Raw genomic sequence first — 7,987 nt, 5'->3', positions numbered from 1 at the left:
TCTCCATGCATAGTGGTGGCTGCATCATGTTATGGGTATGCTTGAAATCCTTAAGGACTGGGGAGTATTTCAGGATAAAAAATAAATGGAATGGAGCTAAGCACAGGCAAAATCATAGAGGAAAACCTGGTTCAGTCTGCTTTCCACCAGAAACTGTGAGATGAATTCACCTTTCAGCATGACAATAACCTAAACCACAATGCCAAATCTACACTGGAGTTGCTTACCAAGAAGACAGTGAATGTTCCTGAGTGGCCAAGTTACAGTTTTGATTTAAATCTACTTGAAAATCTATGACAAGACCTGAAAATGGTCTAGCAATGATAACAACCAATTTGACAGAGCTTGAAGAATTTTGAAAATAAAACAGGGCAAATGTTGCTCAATCCAGGTGTGGAAAGCTCTTAGCGGCGTACCCAGAAAGACTCACAGCTGTAATCATTGCAAAAGGTGCTTCTACTAAGTATTGACTCAGGGGTGTGAAAACTTATGTAAATGAGATATTTCTGTATTTAATTTTCTATAAATTTGATAACATTTCTAAAAACACGTTTTCACTTTGTCATTATGGGTTGTTGCGTGTAAATGGGTGAGAAATGTAATCCAGGCTGTAACAACAACATGTGGAATTAGAGGGCTATGAATAGGAAGGTACTAAACTCAGCAAAAAAAGAAACATCCCTTTTTCAGGACCCTGTCTTTCAAAGATAATTCGTAAAAATCCAAATAACTTCACAGATCTTCATTGGAAAGGGTTTAAACACTGTTTCCCATGCTTGTTCAATGAACCATAAACAATGAATGAACATGCACCTGTGGAACGGTCGTTAAGACACTAACAGCTTACAAACGGTAGGCAACTAAGGTCACAGTTATGAAAACTTAGGACACTAAAGAGGCCTTTCTACTGACTCTGAAAAACACCAAAAGAAAGATGCCCAGGGTCCCTGCTCATCTGCGTGAACGTGCCTTAGGCATGCTGCAAGGAGGCATTAGGACTGCAGATGTGGCCAGGGCAATAAATTGCAATGTCCGTTTGTGAGATGCCTATACAGCGCTACAGGGAGACAGGACGGACAGCTGATCGTCCTCGCAGTGGCAGACCACGTGTAACAACACCTGCACAGGATCGGTACATCCGAACATCACACCTGCGCGACAGGTACAGGATGACAACAACAACTGCCCGAGTTACACCAGGAACGCACAATCCCTTAATTTCCAAATGCCTGAAGGTACCACATTCATCTGCACAAACAATAGTACGCAAGTATAAACACCATGTGACCACGCAGCTGTCATACCACTCAGAAAGGAGACGCGTTCTGTCTCCTAGAGATTAACATACTTTGGTGCAAAACGTGGAAATCAATCCCAGAACAACAGCAATAGGACCTTGTGAAGATGCTGGAGGAAACCGGTACAAAAGTATCTATATCCATAGTAAAACGAGTCCGCTCAGAAAGGCCGCTCAGAAAGGCAGCTCCAAAACCGCCATAAAAAAAAAACAGACTACGGTTTGCAACTGCACATGGGGACAAAGTTCGTACTTTTTGGAGAAATGTCCACTGGTCTGATGAAACAAAAATAGAACTGGTGGCCATGATGACCATCGTTATGTTTGGAGGAATAAGGGGGAGGCTTGCACGCCTAAGATCACCATCCCAACCGTGAACACGGGGTGGCAGCATCATGTTGTGGGGGTGCTTTGCTGCAGGAGGGACTGGTGCACTTCACAAAATAGATGGCATTTGGCTTTTGACCAGTTGCATCAGATCTTTTCACATCAGATATTTTTCGGAGCTGATCTGATTGGTCAAAAAAGGATCTGAATTGTGTTGCCTGTCTAAACACAGCTGAATAAAAATAGTGTAAACCCTACTAATAAAATCTTACCATAACTGTTTTGACAGAGGGTGGTTTCAATCTAACAGTGATTCAAATTGTTATACAGAATAGGCCTACAGGTATATTTAAAGAAAATAGTGCTACATTCCCATGGTGAAAGTGTACAGTGTTTCAGCATAGGAGATTTGAAGTTATCATTTCTCAATTTAATTAAAATAACTCTGAGGATGTCTTAGAAACATATAACACAGAAGGTCCAGATTGGAACATCTGTCAATCAAATTTGGGTGATGAATATTAAAGATGACAGTGGACAGTAAAATGGGAATGGAAATGAATGTACAAAGTCTGAAATACCTTACACGATCAAACAGTGAAGTGCTTTAAAAAATACAATGTTATCTGGTAAGATTACAATTACTGTCATAATTATGAGAGGATTACACAATAACATATAGTTTCTATTTCATGTAAAGGAGCCTTGCTAGAGAGTTGGGAGCAGAGCAGCCACATCAAAGATTTCTGCACAAATTCCCACAGGAGCCAATTAGTTTTATCTTAAAAGACTCTCTCTTTTTCTTTTTTAATCCACAAAAATGACTTCAGCAGTTCTTCTGCATTTAAAAATAATAGAAAAGAACAGTTGACCCAAATTTAATAAGAAGGCATTCTAAGAACAGACTTACAAATAACCTAAAACCAAATATATGTATTTTTCAAATGTTCCCCTGTGACATTAAAACTGTGCTTGGATAAGGCAATGAATGACCTAATACTTTTTATTATTAAATAATATACACTGCTCAAAAAAATTAAGGGAACACTAAAATAACACATCCTAGATCTGAATGAATGAAATGATCTTATTAAATACTTTTTTCTTTACATAGTTGAATGTGCTGACATCGAAATCACACAAAAATAATCAATGGAAATCTATTTTATCAACCGATGGAGGTCTGGATTTGGAGTCACACTCAACTCCTGGACAGTCTGTGGTGCAACGTGGCATTGGTGGATGGAACGAGACATGATGTCCCAGATGTGCTCAATTGGATTCAGGTCTGGGGAACGGGCGGGCCAGTCCATAGCATCAATGCCTTCCTCTTGCAGGAACTGCTGACACACTCCAGCCACATGAGGTCTAGCATTGTCTTGCATTAGGAGGAACCCAGGGCCAACCGCACCAGCATATGGTCTCACAAGGGGTCTGAGGATCTCATCTCGGTACCTAATGGCAGTCAGGCTACCTCTGGCGAGTACATGGAGGGCTGTGCGGCCCCCCAAAGAAATGCCACCCCACACCATGACTGACCCACCGCCAAACCGGTCATGCTGGAGGATGTTGCAGGCAGCAGAACGTTCTCCACGGCATCTCCAGACTGTCACGTCTGTCACATGTGCTCAGTGTGAACCTGCTTTCATCTGTGTAGAGCACAGGGCACCAGTGGCGAATTTGCCAATCTTGGTGTTCTCTGGCAAATGCCAAACGTCCTGCACGGTGTTGGGCTGTAAGCACAACCCCCACCTGTGGACGTCGGGCCCTCATACCACCCTCATGGAGTCTGTTTCTGACCGTTTGAGCAGACACATGCACATTTGTGGCCTGCTGGAGGTCATTTTGCAGGGCTCTGGCAGTGCTCCTCCTGCTCCTCCTTGCACAAAGGCAGAGGTAGCGGTCCTGCTGCTGGGTTGTTGCCCTACGGCCTCCTCCACGTCTCCTGATGTACTGGCCTGTCTCCTGGTAGCGCCTCCATGCTCTGTAGACTACGCTGACAGACACAGCAAACCTTCTTGCCACAGCTTGCATTGATGTGCCATCCTGGATGAGCTGCACTACCTGAGCCACTTGTGTGGGTTGTAGACTCCGTCTCATGCTACCACTAGAGTGAAAGCACCGCCAGCATTCAAAAGTGACCAAAACATCAGCCAGGAAGCATAGGAACTGAGAAGTGGTCTGTGGTTACCACCTGCAGAACCTCTCCTTTATTGGGGGTGTCTTGCTAATTGCCTATAATTTCCACCTGTTGTCTATTCCATTTGCACAACAGCATGTGAAATTTATTGTCAATCAGTGTTGCTTCCTAAGTGGACAGTTTGATTTCACAGAAGTGTGATTGATTTGGAGTTACATTGTGTTGTTTAAGTGTTCCCTTTATTTTTTTGAGCAGTATATATTTTTTAATTCTTCTTTTTCTATGAATTAATAGTATTTTACAGAAGCCAAAGCCTGGCCTGCATGGTCCAAATAAGCATTCCCCTTTGTACACAGAGCCACTTAATATTCAAAATGCGTCATGCTTATTGCTCATGCTGTAAAGAAGTTACTGGAACGCAGACCATGTGGGATAGAAGACCAGGTTGAAGATGCGATATATTTTGAACCTAGTTAGAAGAAGGATGCCGGATTGGCGTATATTCAACAAATCGAACAAAGTGGATACTCGAACCCTGGCAATCTCAACCTGGGCATTTCTCTTACAGGGCACTTCGGATCCCCAGCTGCATGGGTGCCCCCACAGTTGACACACAATGTTTTCTCTATCCCAACTTTACACTCCCTCTGAATTTACCCTCCTGCACATTTCTCACATTGTGGTATATCCCTTCTACACACTGCTTCAACATGTCTGAATCCTTGGCACCTAAACATAGCTGCGGAATGCAGGGATGTTGAGGGTGCTGCCGCACCCCTGATTATATATATATATTATATATATATATATATATATAAACACACACATATATAACACATATATATAAACACACACATATATAACACATATATATAAACACATATACACTACCAATCAAAAGTTGGGGGTCACTTAGAAATGTCCTTGTTTTTGAAAGAAAAGCACATTTCATTTTTTGTCCATTAAAATAACATCAAATTGATCAGAAATACAGTGTAGACATTGTTAATGTTGTAAATGACAATTGTAGCTGGAAACGTCAGATTTTTTATGGAATATCTACATAGGCGTACAGAGGCCCATTATCAGCAACCATCACTCCTGTGTTCAAATGGCACATTGTGTCAGCTAATCCAAGTTTATAATTTTAAAAGGCAAATTGATCATTAGAAAATCCTTTTGCAATTAGGTTAGCACAGCTGAAAACTGTTGTGCTGATTAAAGAAGCAATAAAACTGGCTTTCTTTAGACTAGTTGAGTATCTGGAGCATCAGCATTTGTGGGTTCGATTACTGGCTCGAAATGTCCAGAAACAAATAACTTTCTTCTGAAACTCGTCAGTCTATTCTTGTTCTGAGAAATGATGGCTATTCCATGTGAGCATTTGCCAAGAAACTGAAGATCTCGTACAACGATGTGTACTACTCCCTTCACAGAACAGAGCAAACTGGCGCTAACCAGAATAGAAAGAGGAGTGGGAGGCCCCGGTGCACAACTGAGCAAGAAGACAAGTACATTAGAGTGTCTAGTTTGAGAAACAGACGCCTCACATGTCCTCAACTGGCAGGTTAATTTAATAGTACCTGCAAAACACCAGTCTCAACGTCAACAGTGAAGAGGCGACTCCGGGATGCTAGAAGGCCAGCATCCCTTGAAGGCCAGCATCCCGGAGCCGCCTCTTCACTGTTGACGTTGAGACTGGTGTTTTGCAGGTACTATTTAATGAAGCTGCCAGTTGAGGACTTGTGACGTGCACCCGTGTCACGTGGACCTGTTGGACGCCTGGTAGTCAGGGTTACCTGGTAACAACAGTTGTTATTATTAGCCTCAGCTGCATGGTGTAAAATGTATCACCTCACCTCAAAATGGCTGACTCATAGGTGAAGCTGAAGCGAGGCTAGCAGACTGTCGGTCAAGAAGACTGGGAGATGTCAGTTGTTTCATTCTTTCCCTGGTTTTATTCCACACCAAACTTTAGAAAAAAGTGGGGAGACAGGCTGAGGCAATCTAAGTACTTATGGCCATTTATAGCCTGTAGATAGACCACATAAGATGTATGACGAAAATACTGAAGCAGCAATTAAATGAGGTTTAGCGCATTCCTTTAAGAAGCATGAAGTGCAACCTTCAGCACGGCGATGCCATTGGTACATAAATTAATACAACACTTTGTCCACTGTTATCACCACTCAAGCCATCTCTTCCAGTCAGTTCTTTAAAGATGCAATTAATTCTAAAGCGACAGCGTGAAATTAATTTATTGCTTGTAATTAGTTTTCTGCATAGTCTGAAACCAGTCTCTCTAGATGTTCGTTTTCGTCCTCCACGGGAGACTCTGAGGGCACTTGGCTGCTGCATCTCAGTCCACCATGGACTGGCTGACAGGGAGACACAATGCACTGCAGGGGCTCTCTCTGTGGCCTCTTAAACCTCTGGTGGCTGTAACCCTACAGTCCTATTATTGAAACATAAAGGCCTACTGTATGCTCCAAAATTGCTTTTTTTCTTGTCACTGTGAAAGATGTTTCCAAATCTATATCAAAGTCAATAGACATTTGAAATGTGATTGTTGACTTTACATTTTTGCTTCTATGAAAAGAATTCAAGTCAGTATAATTTCCATAAACAGTATACTCTGATATTAGTGGATTTTAAATGAAATTGTCCCTTACCACAGTGACCTAACCATTGATGGACTTCAAAATGATTTTTAGTTCACTGTAAGGACATTTACATTTACAATATGAAGGACCTGGCCATTGCAAATGTCTTATTACGATGCAAATTAGAAATGTTACAACCGCTAGGTGTCACTCTTACCCCTTCTGTGGGCTGTAGTCTACTCTTTAGGGATATTAGAGGCATATCTGGAAGGTGGCTGGTGGCTGATGAGTCCAGTTAGGGTTGCAAAACTACCAGTCATTTACCAAAGTTACCAGTAAACTATGGCAATCAATAAACACTTTGGTAATTTATACTTGAAGAACAACAACAATCCAAAAATATTAATATATAGACCATGTTGTACACAAGATTCTAGTGGATAGACCATATGATTAAATAGAACATAGCCTAATTTGTGAAAAAAGCATCTAATCAACAATGGCATTATTTTCAATTAACTCGAAAAATCTTCCAACTATTGACTTTTTTCACAACTGCCACCAGTTTGGCGCCAAAACATTTACAACATAGTAAAATGAATAAGTGAGTAAAAAAATATTACGGATATTTCATGCTTAAACCCTCATATTAAACACAAATATTGTTCACTAAGTTGACGGTTTAAATTTAGGATAATGTTTTACAGCTTTGTCATTCTATTTCATATTTTAAAATGACCTTATTTGAACATTTTAAATATTTTATATGTGATAGGCTGCGTTTACACAGGCTGCCCTGTTGACCAATCAGATCAGATCAGCTTTTCAGCCAATAACTGGGCAAAATATCAGAATTGGGCTGCCTGTGTAAACGAAGCCATAAGACCACACAAAGGGCCATAGATAATTACAGATACAGTTGAAGTCGGAAGTTAACATACACCTTAGCCAAATACATTTAAACTCAGTTTTTAACAATTCCTGACATTTAATCCAAGTTAAAATTCCCTGTCTTAGGTCAGCTAGAATCACCACTTTATTTTAAGAATGTGAAATGTCAGAAAAATAGTAGAAAGAATCATTTATTTAAGCTTTTATTTCTTTCATCACATTCCCAGTGGGTCAGAAGTTTACATACACTCAATTAGTATTTGGTAGCATTGCCTTTACATTGTTTAACTTGGGTCAAACATTTCAGGTAGCCTTCCACAAGCTTCCCACAATAAGTTGGGTGAGTTTTGGCCCATTCCTCCTGACAGAGCTGGTGAAACTAAGTCAGGTTTGTAGGTCTCCTTGCTAGCACACGCTTTTTCAGTTCTGCCCACAAATGTTCTATGGGATTGAGGTCAGGGCTTTGTGATGGCCACTCCAATACCTTGACTTTGTTGTCCTTAAGCCATTTTGCCACAACTTTGGAAGTATGCTTGGGGTCATTGTTCATTTGGAAGACCCATTTGCGACCAAGCTTTAACTTCATGACTGATGTCTTGAGATGTTGCTTCAATATATCCACATAATTTTCCTACCTCATGATGATCTATTTTGTGAAGTGCACCAGTCCCTCCTGCAGCAAAACACCCCCACAACATGATGCTGCCACCCCCGTGCTTCACGGTTGGG

The sequence above is a fragment of the Salmo salar genome, chromosome ssa03 (assembly GCF_905237065.1).
Source record: "Salmo salar chromosome ssa03, Ssal_v3.1, whole genome shotgun sequence".
Lineage (NCBI taxonomy): Eukaryota > Metazoa > Chordata > Actinopteri > Salmoniformes > Salmonidae > Salmo > Salmo salar.
This window is presented reverse-complemented; position numbering follows the sequence as displayed.